Source organism: Chelonia mydas, chromosome 2 (genome assembly GCF_015237465.2).
Source record: "Chelonia mydas isolate rCheMyd1 chromosome 2, rCheMyd1.pri.v2, whole genome shotgun sequence".
Lineage (NCBI taxonomy): Eukaryota > Metazoa > Chordata > Testudines > Cheloniidae > Chelonia > Chelonia mydas.
In genome coordinates, this window is record NC_057850.1 from 214,167,505 (window position 1) to 214,189,566 (window position 22,062).

General features: G+C 42.0%; 1 protein-coding gene across 4 annotated transcripts in view; it reads left to right on the forward strand.

Moving 5' to 3' along the window:
* SLC25A13 (solute carrier family 25 member 13) overlaps positions 1 to 22,062 on the forward strand; it is a 132,280-nt gene that overhangs the window by 11,581 nt on the left and 98,637 nt on the right. The window contains exon 1 of one of the 4 annotated variants that reach the window (XM_037890628.1): positions 18,163 to 18,391. The exons of the other annotated variants lie outside the window; for them this stretch is intronic. The gene's annotated coding sequence lies outside the window, so the exon portion shown is untranslated. Of the gene's footprint in view, positions 1 to 18,162; positions 18,392 to 22,062 lie in introns of those variants that run through there. 4 annotated transcript variants of the gene reach the window in all.

Genomic DNA, 22,062 nt, shown 5'->3' on the forward strand with positions numbered 1-22,062 from the left:
ATGACTGAAATCACGTTCTTTACCAAAAATGTTACTCTGGCCTACACAAAAACTAATGTGTGGTAAGATAAAATTGCTCATAAGGAGTGGGCTGCTGGCATTTTTTTCTCTTTAGAAAGAAAGCGTTTGAGAATGGGGAGTGCGCGCGCACACACACACGCGCACAGACAGAGAACTGTATAAACTTTGAAAATAAACAGAAGTAAATTAAATGTTGTGACTACTAACCTGAATGATGTCCCTTCAATTTCTTAAATTCAGAATAGTAATCAGATGATACATTTTAGAAATAAATCAGCAAATCAAGTATTGGATTGGAGGAACGAGAAACCTTTTTTCCTTTTCCGCTTGGAACTGTTGATCCTCTTTATTTCTACGATAAACTGTTCAGATGGTTTCCCCCTCTCTCCAGTATAGTCTGTAGATTTGAACCTAAGCTTGGAAGCAAGAATTTGGACTGAATTTTTCATGGAACTTGAAACATAAAATAAAACTACCCTGGCAAATAATTTGGTGCTATATTTTTGACATGCATCAGAGGGGTAGCTGTGTTAGTCTGGATCTGTAAAAGCGGCAAAGAGTCGTGTGGCACCTTATAGTCTATAAGGTGCCACAGCACACTCTGCCTATTTTTGACATGTTAGTGATTGGCTTATTTATATGTTGAAATGTGAACTGACTTTTGCAGCAGAAGGAATCTTTAATTTCATGTGAGTGTATGGTTAGGTTTACCTTGATTAGCCTAGCAATCTGCTGCACACTTGTCTAACAGTGCTAATCAATTTTAGTGCAACATTGATCGAAACACCGCACAGAGAAGATTGCTGCCTAAGTCCATACATGTCAGTCAGTTGGGAGAAATCTAATACCCTGCAGATGATGATGATGTGGCTTTAGAAGTATAGGGAAAGGAGGGAGATAATAGTGGTAAGAGAGTATAACCATGAATATGATGTGGTTATCAACAGACTTTTTTTATATTTAGCTTGGTAGCTTTTGATATAGATTGCATTTGGTGTGCAATAGGATTTTTTATCATGATACTGTTGAATCAGATGCATTAAAATATTTAAAAATCAAAAACAGATATACTGACCCAAATTAATAGAATTGGGATTGGGGTTAGTACGTTTGACTTTGGGGACAATAACAGAAGTTCCTGTCAACTTGTTGTAATTTCATAGTAGATCTAATGAAATGTACGTATTATTACATGACTGTGCGCTCTCTTCAGCTCTCTGTGAACATGGTGGTCTGGGATGCATAAGCCTCAAAAGACCATTTATGCTGTCTGTGCTCATGTTTAGCGAAGGTCGATATAGTCAGTAAGGAAAAGATGAGCGCACATAATCTGCTTGGATGTTGGGAGTGTGTGTAAATGAGCAGCTTCATTTCTCTTTCCTTCCTCTCCTTACCAGTTGATATTACTGCATTTGAGCTGTAATAACATCCCTTGAGTGGCTCCAGCGCCGAATTGCTGGAGCAAGTTGTTCGTTTAGGGTTTTTGTGTGTGCTTTTTAGAAACAAAGTTAGGTGGAGGAGCCTCCTACACTCCCAATCATGAGCTGGGGGAGGGAGAGGGCCACAGCAGAATGACAGAATCGTAGGGCTGGAAGGGACCTTGAGAGGTCTTCTAGTCCAGTCCATGGCATTCATGGAAGGCCTAAGTTTTATGTAGACCATCCCTGACGAGTGTTTGTCTAACCTGCTCTTAAAAACCTCCAATAATGGAGATTCCACAGCCTCCCTAGGCAATTTATTCCAGTGCTGAACCACCCTGACAGTTAGGAAGTTTTTCCTAATGTCCAACCTAAACCATCCTTGCTGCAATTTTAAGCCCATTGCTTCTTGTCCTATCCTCAGAGGTTAAGGAGAATAATTTTTCTCCTTTCTTCTTGTAACAGCTTTTGATGTACTTGAAAACTGTTATGTCCCCTCTCAGGCTTCTCTTCTCCAGACTAAACAAACCCAATTTTTTTCAATATTCCCTCATAAGTCACGTTTTCTAGACCTTTCATCATTTTTGTTGCTCTTTTCTGGACTTTCTCCAATTTGTCCACATCTTCCTGAAATGTGGCTCCCAGAACTGGATACAGTACTCCAGTTGAGGCCTAATCAGCGTAGAGTAGAGCTGAAGAATTACTTCTCGTGTCTTGTTTACAGCACTCCTGCTAATATATCCCAGAATGATGTTTGCTTTTCTTGCAATAGTGTTTCACTGACGCATTCTTAGCTTGCGATCCACTATGACCCCCAGATCCCTTTCCGCAGTACTCCTTCTCCTAGGCAGTCATTTTCCCATTTTGTATGTGTGCAACTGATAGATCCTTCCTAAGTGGAGTACTTTGCATTTGTCCTAATTGAATTTCATCCTGTTTATTTCAGATCATTTCTCCAGTTTGTCTAGATCATTTTGAATTTTAATCCCATCCACCAAAGCACTTGCAACCCCTCCCTACTTGGTATCGTCCACAAACTTTATAAGTGTACCCTCTATGCCATAATATAAATCATTGATGAAGATATAGAACAGGACCAGACCCAGAACTGATCCCCGCAGGACCCCACTCAATATGCCCTGCCAGCTTGACTGTGAGCCACTGATGACTACTTTCTGAGAATGGTTTTCCAACTAGTTTTGTACCCACCATATAGTAGCTCCATGTAGGTTGTATTTCCCTAGTTTGTTTTATGAGAAGGTCATGCGAGACTGTATCCAAGGCCTTACTGAAGTCAAGATATGCCACATCTACCACTTCCCCCCCTCCACAAGGCTTGTTACCCTGTCAAAGAAAGCTATTAGGTTGGTTTGACATGATTTGTTCTTGACAGACCATAGTGACTGTTAATCACCTTATTATCTTTTAGGTGTTTGCAAACTGCTTGATTACTGGTCTGTATCACCATATATTATAATAGGGGCTGGAAGAGTTTTGTTCACCGCTAAGAGAGGGATGGTCTCAGGTAGCCATGTAAGGGGAAAAAATTTGGGCCACAACTGAAGGAGATTCCTTCTCCCTTGAAATAGGAAGCAACATCGGGGAGGATCAGAGCTTCCATGGTTTCCCAGCTATGGCAGTTTCAGGCTAGATGAGTACTTGGGTGGATGGGTCATTACACAAAGTAAAACTGTTTCCCCATATTTATTCACCCCTTCCCCACACTGTTCCTCAGAGGTTCTTGTCAACTGCTAGAAATGGCCCACCTTGATTATCACTACAAAAGGTTGTCGTGCCCCCCTCCCCCCCGCTCTCCTGCTGGTAATAGCTCACCTTAAATGATCACTCTTGTTACAGTGTGTATGGTAACACCCATTGTTTCATGTTCTCTATGTATATAAATCTCCCCACTGTATTTTCCACTGAATGCATCCGATGAAATGAGCTGTAGCTCACGAAAGCTGATGCTCAAATAAATTGGTTAGTCTCTAAGGTGCCACAAGTCCTCCTTTTCTTTTTGCGGATACAGACTAACACGGCTGCTACTCTGAAACCTACTTTAGGCTGGTAATTCATTCATTGTTTCTACTTTTGTAACCTGTGTCAATTGCATTTTAAATGCAGTGTGATTGCTGTTTAAATGAAGTCTGGGTTTTGAAACTCGGGTGTCGTATGCAAAGATTTACTCAGACATCTGAATTTTCACTGTAACAAGCTGCGCTGCCGCAGCGTATGATTGCCTTGCTTACAGTGAAGTCTGGTTCTGCTCGGAACAATAACACATTCTTTGTCAATACATCTGCTGCCTGTGCAGTTTGAGTGTTTATCTGATGACTTTTGGTACAAAAATAAGCTTTTTATTCCTTTTATTTTTTTCCTTGTTGACCATGCCAGTGCAGCTGAGAGAGATTCTATCCTTCCTGAGCATCATCAACAGAGCTTACTGATTTCTAATCAGCTCCCCGTTGATGGCAATGGGCTTGCTCACATGTCACTGACAGCCTAATTTGGATTTAGCTCTTTTATTATTGGTGATGTGCAAAGAGAAAAGAGCGTAGTGTGCAGTTAGAATAACATCTGTATTTGTAAACTCAGTATATTTGCCAGGGAAGTCATTGGCATCTCCCCACAATGCAATTTTTAGTCACTTTTCTACACTTTAAAAGATGTAAAGAACAAGGATAGAGTTCAGATTTGAAGGGAGCGGAGTTCTTTCCACAAAATAAGCTCCATCCACATAAGATACTACTGTCAGTAAATTGTGCAGATATTCAAAATATCACTGTACATGCACTCTCGGCTCATAAGTCCTGCTGAGCTCTTTGAGCTTGGTGCAGCCTTGAAGGGAGTTCATGTATCTGGGCACTGCTGGTCCCCTCTGTTTGGCTCCTTGCCTGGTGGGGAAAAAGTTGCCATTTTCTCCCAGATTCGCTCACAGGTGGTGTCGGAATGACCTGTCACACTCAGAAGATTTTGCAGATCCTTGTAATATGGGTCTCTCTCTCCTCTGTTGGATGCTTTGATGAGAAGTGAGTTAATATTGTTGATAGTTAAAAGTATTATCATGGGCATTTGACTTAGCCCATATTGAGATCACGGAAACTTGTAATGGTTTCGAGGCTATGTCAGCCACTATAATGACGAAATGTACTGCTTTTAAAAATGGGAAAGCTTATATTCTGCAGAACAAGGCAGCGGCATGAAAGAGATACTGACTGCGTTACTGCACGCTGGCTGTATGAGAATCCTAGGCAGGGACCTCTTTTATTCATAAATGTAGATTATACTTTTTTGCTAACGTGTCCTAGATGCTTTACAGACAATAAACAAATATGTTGCTCCTGGCCTAAATAGCTTGCAGTCTACGTTTTAGACAGGATATGAAGTACTGGTGACAAACGGTAAGGTGGGGATGTGGCTAGGAAGGTAAGCCTTGAAGGATCTTTAATTCTTTGTGACCAGGTTATTGTTATTTCGAAGCAGAACAGAATTAAACTGACATATAAGGTCATATGTCAGCTTTGAGGTAAGTTGTTGGGCCGATTTATAAAAGTACAATGTTTTTTTTTTTACTTATGAACTCTTGATTGGTTTTATTGAGGTTAACATATGAATTGTACATTCAGAACGTGCCTATACTGCTTCTGTTCAGGGCACAAATATTAAGAAAACGGAAAATAATACATTCCAAAGCTATTAGTTAAAATCTAGTTTAAGAAAATTCTCATTAGTTAATTTGGTAGCACCTGTGGTTAGCAAGGCACATAGGCATTTAGAGGCTATTTTCATAATTATTGGGGCCTATTGTTACGACCAGAAAGCAAAAATTATTGATGCTCTATTATAGATAAGTCATGTGCTTGATAATCAAGACAATTAATGAGAAATCAAAAACAGCAGCCCTCATCCCACATGGAAAATACTGTTAAATGTCTAGGTGACCACAGTTTTTAGACACTTTTATAAATAGAAAGTGACTTTGTTTTAGTTGTCAGTTTATCACTATCTAATGGTTGTTCTTGGGAATTAACTATTCTAACTTTTGAGTTAAATGAGAAAGTAAAAACTTAAAGTAGTTGTGGGGTTGTACTTGCCAATGAAGTAGAATCAAAGTCTGAATTAAAATTTGAAACTCATGTTTGAATATTACTTTACTGTTTAATTTTGTCACAATAGGACACTTTAGTAAAAGAGTACGCTCATATGTGAAGCATTTATTCTATCTGGGTTCTTGTGTGCTTTCAGGGATAGACAGGTTGGATTCATATTTATTTCAGAGATGATCTCTGTTATGGTGCAGGTTGCATATCCGTTAGCCAGCATAGGTAAATTTAAGTTGGTGTACCATACAGTCTGAAAGGATGGAAAATTGGGCTTGTAGCTGGAGGGCAAGCAATAGGAGGGTTTAAGAAGGTCAGGCAGAGGGAAAGTAAGGGCCACACACCTTTTTATTATTAAATATTTACACTATCTTATGTAGGGGTTATATATACCACTATTTACATCACCTCTGAGTTTGGCCCTAAAATGGTATCTCTTGGTTGAACACATTCTAACTCTGTAAACTACCATTAGGATGTGTTAGGTATATATCTGATAAATGCATTTTGTGGACTTTACATGGTAGATAGATGCACAAGTGCTTTATTATAGCTAAGTCACCTGAGTTCATCTGGGCTGAGAGCTGAGGATCTGTCTTACAGCCCTGAAATTAGGGGAGAGAATTGCTGACATGGCCCCACCGTCAAACACTTGGGTCATATCCAATCTGAAAATGCCTTTCTTCCTCCCACTGCAGTTGATGCAGATATTTGCCGATGCTAACAGTGTAGCTCTTCTGTTCCCCCAAATTCTTCCTACTTTCTTCATATTTGCCACAACTTTATGACCAATTTCTCAAACTTCTATATTCATATGACTTTATTTACTCTTTCCAGTGATGGCTGGTAATATCTGATAGAGTCGGTAAAAGTGACATATAAAGGTTTGTTTGGAGCCAATATACAACAGCAGATAAAGATCATAGTGTGTTTCTGACAGTGCCTATCCTTGTTTTCTCAGGTGAGACTTCCACTGAATTTTTCCTAGATTCTCCAACATTTGTCAGCTTCTCAGTGTTTACAATTCAAGTTTGTGAGGCTTTCTCTACTTTTTTTGTCATGATGTTTACTCATCTGAAGGAGCTTTGAACATTTGGCTGGGGGCAGACACTGTATTAAGGATGATCCTGTGCTAAGTGGTCATCATTCAGTATATAGGAGGAGGAGCCTGTGTGACCTTTCTTAGCTGCTGATGCTGCTTCAACTTTCCAGCCAATTCAATCAGCAGAGCTGGTTTTCTCTGCAAGGCATGCATTTTCCTTGGTAGCCAACAGAGGAATGCTTAGTGGGTGGGCTAGTAAATACTCTTCTCCTGGGGGAAGTTGTGGTGTGAGGTTGCCAGCTGCTACTACAGCATTAAACCATCAAAGTAAAAAGTCAATGTATAGAAGAAGGGAAAAGCGACCACTAGTTTGAGCCCTTAATGAATATTTAATCAAAGTGTAATAGTTTTGGTGCAGTGGGTATATTTTTGGAATGGTTTGTTTATTAAAAAAAAATGTATGACACATACTTCATCATAAGCCTTTTAAACTAGCCTGCCCATCAAAATGATTATGACCCCAAGGGTCTAAAATCCATGTGTTACCTCAGTTTGGAGTTCTGTGCACAAATGTATGGCAGTATATAGCATAGCCCAAAGGCATACTTCTAAACACAGCTGCAGGCCATTTATTATTATTGTCACAGTTTTTATTCTGTCTAAGACGTGACCCATTTGTGCACTTACCGGTTACGTCATTGCTGAGGCCTTTGGGCGATGCTGTTTAATTATTTTAGGCTTTAATTCTGTAGTTAGCAGGTATTAAGTTTATATCTTATTTTAACACATCTCATGCAGTAGGAACTTTCATATGTGGCACTGTATGAAAAGCCATTAGAAAAAGATTCTCACACGTAAGAACACTGCGGTTGATTCAGACTGTGTGATGGGCTGGGGACTAGAATCAGCTTAGTTAAATCTTTACATATCTAGGTGAACACAATTTTGAATAATTTCACGTTTCCATTAAAATAGGGGGGTTTTTTTTGATCATCAACCTCAAGTCAGCCTTCCTCCTTTCTGTCAATTCATTTTTATAATTCAGCCTTCCATTGTGTGTTGTCAGTCTAGATGGAAGCTGCTTTATGGGGATAATGAATTGGTCCCATGTTGATGCTGCTTAAGTGTTATCTCAAAAATAAGAAAAATATGGGAGCATTAAGTCCTTTAAGTCCATTTTTGCTACTTACCTTGACCAAGATGTGTATGTGGATTGTTTATCAACAAAGTGGATCCTATAGAGCAGTGATACTCAACCTTTTCCATATTGTGACCTTATATTCCAACAGATGATGTTTTAGGATGCACTTTCTCTCTAGCCATACAGAAAATATGGGTGATCATGACCTCCTGAGCTCTGTTTGCATTCCTCTATGGGGGTTTATTAGCTGGGTACTCATGCTTTGGACAATCATATATAATTAAATGTGGAGGAAAAGGTAATTCAACCAAGCATGAAAGCATTTATCTGACTAAATCTAATAAAGTGTGGGTTTAATATTTTCCTATTCAATGTGAGGTGTACAGGTTAGGAAAAGCAATATTAAATTTGCTATTTTTTTTTCTTGTGTGGAAAAAAACTAATCTACTGAAAATGAGAATGAGGAAAACACACCAAAAAATGCTGAAAAGTGTGCTGTTTTGCCCTCTAATCTTTCTATTTTATACAGCATGCGTGTAGATCCTCAGTTTCCTTACACTTCCACAAGTCTGGAGTGCAAAGTACTCCATATGAGGCTGTCATCAATGAAAGTTAGATGCAGGAAAAAAGATAAATAGTTTTCTCGTTAAAACTCTGTGGTCTGTGGAAATCTTGAGCCACAGGTGCTTGTCTGATCCTCTCATATATTAAGTACATCAAAGAGCTGGATTAAATTATTACAAGGAAGCTTTTACTGGAATTTTATTGCATTTTTAAAAATGGGTATCAAAAAGGGAGTAGTTTTGTTGGCTAGCATCAGTATGCTAGTATGGGATGGTAGATACACAGAACAGAACTTCCTTGACATCACAATCATGATGTCAAAGTGTCCAAGGAAGAAAATAGAAGAACTTTTGTTTCATGAGATTTAAAAGAAAAACAAACCCAAACCCAGTTGCACTAGAATTTCTCTAGGATCTCAAGCCATTCATTGTCCACTAAACCAATACCTGAGGTTTTGTGTTGAGCTGCGGTGCCTCCACAGCAAATAAAAATGGAAATAACTGTTCTCAGTAAATAAAAATGGTTTAATTCTGCTTTCCTCATTAACTACTAAAGATATTGGTATGAAAACAAGTTCTAAAGGATTTTTCTTCTCCTGTTTCTTTATTCCCCAATTTAAAACAAAATGCTCAGTTTACCACAGTTTCCATAGGAACTAGGTGATGTCATAAAAATATTGAGAACCGAGCATTAAAAGTAAATTATTGTTTTAACAAAGAGGTGGTTTTATGCAAATATACAAAAAAAAAATGAAGAAAAATCTCAACCTGCAGAGGAGAAAAAGAGCTATAAACAGAATTGTTTCTAAGTAGATTTTTTTTAAAAAAAATTATTTTCCAAAGCTTTCCTGAGTGGAAATTCCTTAACTACTGTTGACAAGTCTTTTAGATTTTCTGCGGAGTCTGGAAAGTTATAATTTACTCTTCCATTGTTTTGATTCTCAGTGGTCTTGCATCCTGTTAGCTCAGAGATTGTTGCCACTTATTCAGGTTGTACCCCGAGGGGTGAGTCTTGGCACCTCCCTCATCCCCACCATCCCTCTTTGGCTGTAGGTGTTGCTGTAGCATTGGTTTGGAGTGCAGAATGTAGTCTCCTGGTTATAAGTCTTAGGGAGGCAGCTCCTCCCCTTCAAGGCCTGACTGCAGTCCCAGGGAAAAAAAGGCAAACAAAATACTCCTGCAACCCACAGTACAGTCCAGGCTCACCCCACTGTTCTTCACAAGGCAACAGATAAATAGGCTCTGGAGGAGCTGGGTTCTTAATCTCCTGAGTGTCTGAGAGGCCCAGGCTGAGCACCCTGGGCTCTAGTGAGGGTCCAGGTGGCAGAGACTCTTCAGCAGCTATCAGGGTAAGCAGCCCCTGCTCTGTGGCACTAGGAAGCTCTGTTCTTTAGCTCTGCCACCTTGCACTAAGCTTGGATCCTTCCTTTTAAGGAGTACCTCTCCAGGTGCAACATACCTCACAGGTGTGCCAGCTTAATTATGCTCAGAGGAGCTCTATAACCTGTACCTGACCAAGATAGGACCATGTCCTTTACATCACTAACTCCCCTTGATGCAGTCTCTGAAGTCCCTGCCAGTTTATTTTATTTTTCTGCTTGAGACTGCAAGCTATTTCCAAGCACTCTCCCAGACTTTCTCTCCTGCCCGCCCATCCTGATGTGAAGGTCATGTACACATATTAGTCACACACATTCCAATCTGATATTATTTAAGCATTAAGAATACACCTAATGTTAGTACCTGAGGTCTGAATAATTAAAAAGAAAATTTAACACCCCACCTTGCCCCACCCCCTTATGTTGTAGTTGTCTTGTTTCCTGCGTGGTGGGGAAACAGTTTATACTTGCCGCTGAAATTTACACTTGGGCTCAAATTCAGTCCCATGAGACCCACAATCTGCATGCACAAGAGCATGCTTGCACAGCTACCCTTCAGCATGGAGTTACTGTGATTGCAGGTGCAAATGTGTTCTTTCGACCAGTGTTTTTCAAACTTTTTTTCTGACGACACAGTTGAAGAAAATTGTTGATACCCGTGACCCAACGGAGCTGGTAATGAGGGGCTTGGGGTGTGGGAGGGGCTCAGGGCTGGGTCAGAGGGTTGGGGTGCAGGGGTGGGACCGGGGATGAGGGGGTTGGGGTTCAGGAAGGGGCTCTGGGTTTGGGGTGGGGCTCAGGGCTGGGGCAGGGGATTGGGGCACAGGCTTACCTCGGGCAGCTCCCAGCCAGCGGCACAGCGGGGTGTTAAGGCAGGCTTCCTGCTGTCTTGGAAGCGGCCAGCAGCAGGTCTGGCTCCTAGGCGGAGGTGCGCAGGCAAACCCCCGCCCCCCCCCCCCCCCGGCTCCCATTGGCTGGCAACAGGCCAATGGGAGTGCGGAGCCAGTGCTTGGGGCAGGGGGCTGTGCGTGGGGCCCCCGTGGCCCCCCGCCTAGGAGCCAGACCTACTGCTGGCCATGTTATACCAATAAAATAAAAACCAGCAGGATCTTATTAAAGAGGAAAAGGCAAAATACCACATTTATTGTGAATACAGAAAGAATCATAGTAAGCACTTAGTTATAGCTATAACATTCCATTCAATCTCATATTTATTCACACATTCATTCATACAAACACACACACACAAACCACTGGCCAGGTGGCCTGGACATGAGGAGGGAGCAGGATGCTCATCTGATGGTCCTGGAAGTTGGTTTTCAGAATCAGACCCCCCCAAAGTTCTCACTTTCTAGAGTCCATTTTTATAGGAATTTCTTCCTATGCCAGTCTATGGGAATTGCTTCATCATGCTGTTGCTGAATCAATCAGCAGATGGCACATTCCTGACGGCTCCGTGCTGCTAGATGTTATCTTGTTCTTTGATTCTCCCATTCTTGAGGCTGTTGGGTGGATTCCAGTCTGCCCTCCGGGGGCCCTCTGATTATTTCCACTTGACGCCTTCTTCAGCCGATGGACGCTGGATTCTTAGGCTGGCACCTCCCTGATCATTCAGTTATTATCCATACCAAGCATCCATCCACATACATCCTCTATCTCTATTTTAATCACAATTGTTAATACAACAAAAGGGCGGGGAGTCTCTGGGTGCTGTTTCTGTTGTTACAGAGTATTGCTTTGAGTCTCTCTCTGTGTGAATTGCTTTGAGAACAGACTCTGTCTTAGGATGTACTAACGCAATTAGCAGCTTGCAAGTTTCACACATAGAGGGAGAGAAACAGTACCAAAAACCAAGAGATCTCTTAATTAGTAATACCCTGGAATTTAAACTATGGGGAATCAAACTCATTTGTGATTTTAATACAGAACTTCTTTAATATGATCCAACAGCCACTTCTGGGGCGCAACATGGTGTCAGAACATGTAGGGACTAGCCTGCCTTAGCCGGGCAGCACCACCGACTGGACTTTTAATGGCCCGGTCGACGGTGCTGACCAGAGCCACTGCAACCCAATGCCTTACATGCCGTGACCCAGTACTGGATTGCAACCCACAGTTAGAAAACCACTGCTTTAGACCTGTAACTACCCACCTTTTCTAACTGCATATGCAAGTGAACCTCTGCCCACTGGAAATGTAGTCTTCAAGAATTTAAAGTGATGGTGCTGAAATATTATAAAAAAATCCATATTCAAGTCTTTACTTCTTTTTTTATATGTTTCTAGGCCCTCTATTGGGATACCACTGTTCTTCTGTCAGCATTAAGGAAAGGTTTCTGACTCCAAGATTAAGGATTTTCTTTTATTCCTACCATTTATAATGCACAATAACATTGTTACTTGTGTGTGATGTTGTCTGCTTCCATTATGCAGTTGTCTTTTGTTCTTTCTAAGATCATAGAAATGGATTCGTGCATACATATGGATTCATGCCCACTCACACACCCTCCCCAATTCTGAGCTACTGAGGTGTGTAGCATTTTGAATAGACTTGAATAGACAGATTTGATTATAAATAGGATCGTTAAAAGTGAACTTTTGTGCTCAATCAAAAAAGAAAACATAACACTGAAACAAAATACATCACCTGTCAGTTATTCCTACGTAATTCCTGTCACACAATTATTAGTTGAGACATTAATGTATAGGAATTTTCTCTCTAGTCTATTTACTTCTCCTGCTTATTCATGATTATGATGTCACATATAAAGAATTATGACAGTTATTCTCACAACAGTTTGATGTAGATGACCTTTCCATCTTCTGTGTAGGTATTGCATGCTTATCATTATGGTATTTTGAGTGCTTGAATCTTAATGTTATGATCAGAGTGATTTGTTGGTAAATTTAGATTGGCTCATTTTTAATTGTAATCCCTTGCAAACATATTTACCTCTTGTCCTATATTTCTACCCACCCCAAGATCCTTATTCCACAGGGCTGCTCCTATATGAGGAGATGCCTAAAGATCTTGTTGCTAGGCTATTGAGTCCCAGTATTGCAGCTTAGCTCCCCTGTATAGTGGAGTTTGGAAAAGTGTTAAGTTATGTCAAAGAAACACTTTATATACTTTGAACAGTCTTTGATTCTTCAGCATTGTTTCTGGCCAACCTGCATTACAGCCATTTTGGTTACAAGTTTCACTACAATGTAGGCAGATACATATGGCAGCATTTCTGCATGGTTATCACATAGTGTTGCATTGTTGCTGTGCAGGTGTTTCAGTGGTTCCCATGTTGCGTGGTATTCTTAGAGTCTGTGTTCAGGTACCACAGTTCCTTGTCAAATTAGTAAAACTGCTGAAAATTTCTGAACTCACCCTGCATCACCAAATAGAGGACAATTGTCATTATTTTACATTTGGAGTAGAGTCTATTCTGCTCACTAGTGGGAGTATGTACTGTAGTGCCATTGACCTGGACTACTGATGATGATGATTTTATAATGGTTTGGTTTCCAAATTCCAAACGAGGATAGCAGTTGAGCCTATAGCTGAAGTTTGACCACACAGCAACAGGCTACCAATAGAAAGCTGCACCCCTCGTAGGCAAAAGACTTTCTGTTGCTTTGTGAGGAAGTCACCAGTTGAGAGAGAATTGGAAGTGTGCTATGTGATAAAATCCTGCTATTAGGTGTTGTGCCATTAACAATGTTCCCTGTTATAATGGGAGAATTTGAATGAGTGATGCTTTCCTGTCTGCAGAGGCGCTTTCGACAGAGCATGTTTGTCTGTGATATGCCCGTCATGTAATACTATGTTCTACTGGAGAACGGGGAAGGGGTGGGGCAGGGGTGGGGCCTCATGGAAGGGGTAGAGGGGGGCGGGGCAGCGGGGGGGTGGTCAGTGGTGCGGCCCTCGGGCCAATGTACTAATCCTCATGTGGCCATCGTGGTCATTTGAGTTTGAGACCCCTGAACTAAACTATGGCCTATCAGGCATTTATTGTGAATATTGAACCTGTTGAGCAAGAACAAATCTTTTGAACAAGCCTGCTCCGTATACTTTGGGATGTTGAAAATAGGTAGAGTCTTGCACTGATACAAAATTTATATCCACATCTGATTTGTGGTCCACCAACATGGTCTGCAGATATAAAATGGATATCCATAGATTTGCAGGGCTCTAAAAATAGAATCAAAAGTAACCTGTAACTGCCTATTCATGTAGATCTAAGAAGGACCTGGAGGAAGTGAAGACTTCTACTTACCTTGGTGCTTGGTACCTGTAGATTGGGAGATGTCACAACTACAAATCAGTAGAGAACTTGATGATGGGAGAAAGTAGTTTACCTTAGATTTGATTGGTCCCCGTTAGTCACCAAAGTTAGGGTGAGCTCAATACACTTTCTAATTTCATCACTGTGTGCATGTTTCCTCTGCTTTTTGGGAAGTATTAGTTGATTGATCTTATTAACATTTCTTTTTCAAACTTGACAGAATTTTCTAGAGTCTGGTTTAGGTGCTTGCAACCTATAGGAATACAAGAATTATTGCTTAGATTGGTTGGTTGGTTTCCATCTTTTGCCATAATAAAAGGTCCTTAATTTAGACTCTGACTGTGTAGAAACACTACAAATGCTGTCTCAGATGTGGATACTTGCAATCATTTGCATTCTGGGGCTAACTGCAACTAACCTTGGAGGCAGAGTGCACTGGGAGAACCTTGATACATAACTCATGATGCAATGTATAATGAAACTGGCTTTTTCAAGGAGAACTGCTAGTAAGGAGGACAGTCTAATCTGGTTTGAGAGTAGCAGCCGTGTTAGTCTGTATCTGCAAAAGGAACAGGAGTACTTGTGGCGCCTTAGAGACTAACAAATTTATTTGAGCATCAAGCCCACTTCATCGGATGCACAGAATAGAACATACAGTAAGAAGATCTCTCTCTCTCTCTATAAAAAAATACAGAGAATCATGAAAAGGTGGGAGTTGCCATACAAACTATAAGAGGCTAATTAGTTAAGATGAGCTATTATCAGCAGGAGAAAAAAACTTTTGTAGTGATAATCAAGATGGCTCCTTTAGACAGTTGACAAGAAGATGTGAGGATGCTTACCCTGGGGAAGATTCAATGTGTGTAATGAACCCAATCTCTATTCTCTATTCAGTCTCTAATCTGGTTTAGCTAACACAGTTGCAGATACATAGGAAAAGTGAAATTCTCATCTACATAAGCAAGTTGGTTGCACCACAGCTGTTTTATATCCTTGATTCCAGTGCTGCTTAGGACATAGTTTTAGGATAATCTTTAATCACTGTAAAAGAATTGTGTGAATGCAAACTCTCCCTAAAACCACATTCTAAAAAGGTTTCAAACATTCCAGTCTCTAACCTCTGGGGCTTAGTTTAGCAAAAAGGCTGTGTCCCTCTGCTCTAGGGGGTGTGTGTGTGTGTGTGTGTATATATATATCTATATCTATCTATATATAATAAATTCGTAAGATATTTTAATGTCTTTTTAAGGCTGACCTCCTGCATAACACAGGCCACAGGCTTTCACCAAGTGATTCTTGCATCAGGAGCTATAATTTGTGGTGGAATAGGGAATATATTTTAGAAAGACCTGCAGTCTTGATTTAAAGCCTTTAGGTGACGGAGAGTCGACTACATCGCCTTGGAATCTGTTCTAATGGTTAATTATTCTAAGTGTTAAAAATATGTATCTTATTTCCATTCTGAGTGGTTCTAACTTCAAATCCCGGCCACTGGATCTCCTTATGCTAGATCTTTGTCAGCTAGATTAAGGAGGTCAGATCTTTGTCAGCTAGATTAAAGAGGCCTCTAGTATTGGAAATCTTCTCCCTCTGTAGGTACTTATAGATCATGATCAAACTGCCTCCTAACCTTCTCTTTGAGCTAAGTAGATGGAGCTCCTTAAGTCTTTCATTGTAAGTCAGGTTTTCTAGTCCTCAGATAATTTCTGTAGCTTTTCTCTGATCACACTTTTTTTGAAAGTTGAAAAAGTGAAGCACGGACTCCAGAACTGGACTCTGGGAGGATAAAAAGAGCAATTATGGAAAGTGGGATGGAGGGATCATATTTGACCCCTCCTTTTACCTCCAAATCTTGCTGTTTCTCCTCCCACAATCCATTGAAAGTTCATCCCATCCTGTCTGGGAGAGACTAAAACACTTGTTGTTGCCCCGATCATCTCCTTTCTGGGTAATTACATCTCTTCCTACCTAAAACTCATGTTACCCCTCCAGCCCTTCCAAAATATGCCACTAAAAGTATCATCTTCTTCACCCATTACTGACCATATCACCATTACTCTGGAATCCCTTCAATGCCTCCACTTTCTCACCGCATCAAGTTCAAACTTCTTATACTTACCATCAAGGCTCTGCATCCTTGGACAGTTCTTCTTATGTTTCCTGCTGCACTCTGTCTCCCTCTTTCATCTCTGTTCTTTTTCCTATTTGTTTCCTCTGTTCTTTCTGTCCTATTTGTGGGATTCACTCCTTATCCACTAATCCACCACTCCTTTTCAAATACCTCCTAAAGACTTGCTCCTTGAATATTAAGTACAATAAATAAATTAGTAGTTAATTATTTTAAAACCATCCAAAGTCCAATGTATTCTCTCCTTTTTGATTTTTAATGTATCCTGTCTCTATGTATCTCTTAAATCATAAGCTTCTCAAGGCAAGGACTGCATTCATTTTGTGTGTTGGTCCAGGACTTGGCATACTGTCACTGCTGAAGTGACGTATTAAAAGTATATGTTAAAATAAACTGGTGGGATGACTGCGCTTCAACAGAAGCAAATCACAGCTACAAGGAGTTAGCAGAAGAGGATCTGCTATAAATACAAACCAAGACAAAGGAACATAAGCAAAATGAGTAAAAAAAAAACCACACCTTTTCCCAACCTGGGAATCTACTCAGTCCTCTGAGCCTGATTGGAGAGTACCTCTGTTTCCCCACATATCCTGCTCCTGTTTCTCCAACGGTCCTTTCTATAACCCTTATCCTGAACATCTTTGCTAGTGGAGAGAAATAGGAATTTGGTGTTTAAACCCTGGTGTGCCAGGGGCCAGGTAGTGCTTCTATAGTCTGTTGTACAGTTAACTAAAAGAATTTAATATAATACACAAATATAAAAAAAATTGATAATTGGATAAAATTTTCAAAAATGCCTAAGGTACTTAGGAGCCAGTGGCCCACTGGCTTAAAATTTTTATCGATAGACTCTCATCTAGTATGTCACCCACTTTCATGACTATTCTGTAACTTTGCTTGTTACTCAGAGCCTGTGTTCTGTTTCTCTTCAAGTTTTTAAAAATAAATGTTGGAAAGCTTTATCCACTAAATGTGTCTTAAAAAAAGTGGCCGGCTTTTATAAAGCTACTCTGTGTATAGGGCAATAACCAACATTTTCAGATGTCTCCTCACATGATGAGATGGATGCTTTGCCTATCAGTTTAGTGTTTTGGTTTTTTTTCCCTCCAGGGGAGAAAAGATAGAATAGATACAATTTGTGAGTAACAAAAGATTTTTAATAAGGAATTTCTGTGAATGTCAGACAATGCGACATTGAATTGTACCAGAGTAGAAGCAGCATAGTAGTGTCTATGGGTCAGTCTACACTAGGCCAACTACCTGTTGGCTGACAGTGGTTTAGGCAACAGACTCCCCTAGTCTACCCTCAACTGGTTTAAAAAACTGTTTAACTACTGGTGTAACCTACTGGTGAATGTGTGTTACAGGTCCCACTTTGTGGTCATCAACAGAGGATGAGAGTTGTTACAGCTGCCATGTTGGGAGTATTATCTCTTTAGTTCAGGCTATAGCAGCTCATGTTTTAGGTCTGTAGGTGTCTGGTTCAATCTCCAGAGTCAGCCAACATGTCAGCTGGCATAACTGGAATGCAACAATTTTCAGCATGATTGCAGAAAGTGTGATGAAGACCCTTTTCACAAAGGACAGCCATCATCGGCAACAGGTCACTTTATTGGTGTGGGCGAGGCGTATGTGTTTATTTCTTGAGCCTTGTCTGGATTAGGGAATAAATAACTGTAAATATTCCCACTGTTGCTAACACTGGTTCAACTCTACTGGCATCAGCCCCGTTGAATACTGTAGATGGCTTATGAACTCCAGCTGCCTCCTTCAGTATCAATACAATACTGAAAATGGCTGCTGGAGTTGGAGAGCCATTTGTGCTAGGTTTCTCAAAGTTGTTAATGGCATTGGAATTGAACCTGTATGGGCCACCGCTATGTAACTATCAAAACTGCCATTTCTTATCTCCTCCCCCATTTTACCCAACAATTTCTACAGGTATATTTTTGCCACAAATTGACAATGTGGGGGCAGTGTAAAACTTAATGACAAAATTAATGGTGCATGCAATGTTGTACTGATTATATTATTTATTTTATAGTCAATGGGTTTTTTAATTTGCTTATAGTGCTGCAGAATTCAACACAGGAGTGCTGCAGAAATCTAGGGACCTTTCTACAGAATTTAGATCTAGCTTGCTGTCGAGCGTACAGAGTCTTGACCATAGGCTCTCAAGTAAATAACCATCTTAATAAAAGAAGATGACACTTCGATTATGCATGTTTTCAGACTCTCAACCCCACAATTTTGCACGTAGCCCTGATGACTTTCGGAAGAAGAGCTACCAAATGTTGTTAACTCCCCACAAAGCTAGTGTACAGTAAGTAAACTTACAGGGCTTGCTAATAGATCCAGTTGTGCAACTTTCAGTGTAATGGGAGACATCTGGTTAAAGCCTATTCTAACTAGGTTCTAGCACCCTTCAAGTCTTATATTTGTTCTCATGCCAGCTTCCTCATCATGACTTTTCCAGAGGTATCCATAGTTGTTTTACTTTTGAACGTGGGTCTGATCAAAACTCATTCTCTATGGAGAAACTCTCACTGGCTTCTTTGAGCTTTTGGATTAGGCCCTAAGTGTTCAGCCTGTGAACTCTTCCAGATTCTACTCCTTGAAGTCAGAGGTCAGTTTTGTTTTCCTTCCCAGGGCTGACAGCATTTGCTTCACTAAGTCACTGAATCCAATTCAGTTTGTCTTTAAATAAAAGCAAGTTTATTGGAGAAAATAGTGGGTCACAAAATATGAGACTCAAAAGGCCACAGAAATTGTAATCAGAAAGGATGTTTTAAGCAAGTGTTGGGGCATGGTGAGAGAGGGAGTCAAAATTGGGTTTACAGTAGAACCTCAAAGATATGAACACAAGTGTTACGGACTTACCAGTCTAGCAGACGCCCTGTAAAACCAGAAGTCTTCAATCAAGCAACAGCATAGACCCCCCCCCCCCCAAAAGAAAAAAACCCAAATACTGTGCTGCATTGGGGCTTAAGCGACTGGAGGGTTGGGGCTGCAGTGACGGGCTTGGCAGGGAGATGTGTCAGGGCTCTGGGCGGAGGCGGGGCTCGGGGCTTCTGACTCTCAGGACCACTGAGGCTTTAGACGGGGGGGGCATGCTGCAGCTCGGGGCTTCAACCCCACAGTACCGTTCCTGACCTCAGCAGGGGAAGTGGGGGCAGGGTCATGCACCGGGGATCAAGGCTTTAGCTACGAGGGGAGTGCCGGTTTTAGCGCTGAGCTCTGGCACCCCCCCAAGCTGAAACCGGGAATGGAGCTGTGGGGCTGAAGCCCCAAGCCCCAGCGCTCCCCCCAGGTCTAAAGCCCTCAGCCCTGGTGCTCCCAAGGGATAGACACCCTGAGCCCCTAGCCTGGAGCCCTGGCGGCCTGTAGGTCAGAAGCCCCAACCTCTCCCTGCCCTGAGCTCTGATCCCCCACCCCCAGCCCTGCGGCTGCAGCCTCAACTCCTCCCTGAAGTCCATAACATCTTGTTCAGAGTTACGGACCATTTCAGAATTACGGACAGCCTCCATTTCTGAGGTGTGGCTAACTCTGAGGTTCTACTGTATAATTAAAGATAAAGTAATTAAATAGTTAAAATTGTAGGTATTGATTCTGCAAGTGCCTCCATGTGGGTAGACCTCTGTGCCAGTGGAAAGACAAATGCAAGTCCCAACTGTGTAGTCTCTGCTAGGTTCCATAATAAAAATAGGGTCTGCAGTTAGAGTAGGTAGCACTTGTTGTTTTTATCAGTTATTTTTGGCTGAGGCTGCAAAATAATCAGTAGAGTTGCTCTACATTTTTGAAAAAATACACACACAGTTTTTACCAAAAAATCAGTTTCTGATAAGTTTTAATTTTCTTCATCGTCTAGCATCATGAAGAAATTTCTTTGTACAGTTTCCCACACCAGCTTCTAGCATAGGTCACTATGCTGTTGTATAGGTCCCCCCCGCCCCCCAACCCATTCCTCTTCAGTACACTAATAGAACCCACGGGCAGGATCAAGATACCAGACAAGCTGGAGAACTGGTCTGTTCAGTTAAACATTGCGTATATTTCTATTTAGGTTTATGCTGAAGAATAATAACTTATGATATAGTTTCCAAATAGCCAGTTTTTAACTTGACAAGAATTTACTTGATATCCCCCACTCGTGTTTTTCTTTAACCCATAATGGATGGATCTATCCAAAATAGGGCTGTCAATTAATTGCAGTTAACACATGCGATTAACTCAAAATAAATTAACGTGTTATTTTTTTAACGAGTATTAATCGCACATCAGGGTACTGTGCTCAAAAGGGGCACTGTCGTGTGCCTCTGGGGCAGCGTGCCCCTCCTCCTGCTGTCCTGCTACACTGCTGCTCCTGTGCCCTACCCCCATGCAGCCGCCCCAGCCAAGTTGCTTTGGACTGCAGGGCAGAGTGGGATTGGGTGTGGGGCTGATGTCAGGGTGTCCCCATCCCCTGTCCGTGTACTCGGATGCCACTGAGCTGGGATCGGGGGAGCCTGTCTGCTGCTGGCTCAGGAGCAGGGCTGGCCTTAGGGGTGGGTGGGCTGGGCCGGGCCACCGACTAGGACACTGTGCTCAAGGGGGGTGCCTCCTGAGCAGGGGTGTCCCTCCTCCCCTTGCTTTTCTGCTGCCCTCTGCAGCCTCCGCTGCTCCTCCTATCCCCACCCTCCTTGCCTTGGAGCCGCTCCTGACCAAGTGGCTTGGGACTTGGGAGTCTCCTGTCTGCTATGCAGAGCAGGGGGAGGGAGGCTGATGGGGTGTCCCAGTCCCTCTGCCCATGTACCTGGTCTCTGCTGAGCTGGGGTGGGGGACAGGGAGTCTGTCTGTGCCGCTGCCTCTGGGTCAAAGTGGGAGCTGCCCGCGGCTGCTGCTGTCTCCACAAGCGTTCAGGCTGGTGAGTGCTCTGCTAAAGAGACAGCGAACTGACACGCTCCCTACAACACACACTCACACCCTGTCTCTCACACATATTCTTCCCCCTCCAACATCTAAAAATATTTAAATAAATGGTATTCTATTGTTTAACAGTGCAGTTAAAACTGTGATTAATCACGACTATTTTTTTTATTCTCGCGATTAATTGTTTTAGTAGTTTGACAGCCCGAATCCAAAAACTTTCCCAAGTTAACTGTTTCACAGTAGCAGCCGTGTTAGTCTGTATTCGCAAAAAGAAAGGGAGTACTTGTGGCACCCTAGAGACTGACCAATTTATTGAGCATAAGCTTTCGTGAGCTACAGCTCACTTCCTCGGATGCCATCCGAGGAAGTGAGCTGTAGCTCACGAAAGCTTATGCTCAAATAAATTGGTCAGTCTCTAGGGTGCCACAAGTACTCCCTTTCTTTTTGCAAGTTAACTGTGCGCTTTGAATAGCTTTTACAAGTTATAGCTCAGGGGTGGGCAAACTTTTTGGCCCGAGGGCCACATCAGGGTTGCGAAATGGTATGGAGGGCCAGATAGGGAAGGCTGTGCCTCCCCAAACAGCCTGGTCCCCATCCCATTCCACTTCCTGCCAGCTGACTGCCCCCCTCAGAACCCCTGACCCATCCAACCCCCCCTGTTCCTTGTCCCCTGACCGCCCCCTCCCAGGACCCCCGTCCCTAACTGCCCCCCCCCCCCCCGGACCCTAGCCCCTATCCAACCCCCCCTGCTCCCTTTCTCCTGACCGCCCCCCCCCCGTCCTCTGATTGCCCACCCCCGGGACCTCCTGCCCCTTATCCAACCACCCCTCCCCCCGCCCACTTACCATGCCGGCAGCACAACAGGATTATTGGAAAGCCTGGGAGATGGGTGGGCGCAAGCTATCATTAGTGTAAAGTGGGGATAATATATATCTTATAAAGCACTTTGAGATCCTGAGATGATAGATGAGGTAAGTGCAAAGTTATGTGATGAGCATGGAATAAATGCTTAGATACAGGAGATTAGTACTTTGGAGGGAGTTGGTACTTTGGCAGATATGCAACCTGCAGGTTTAAGAATTGAAA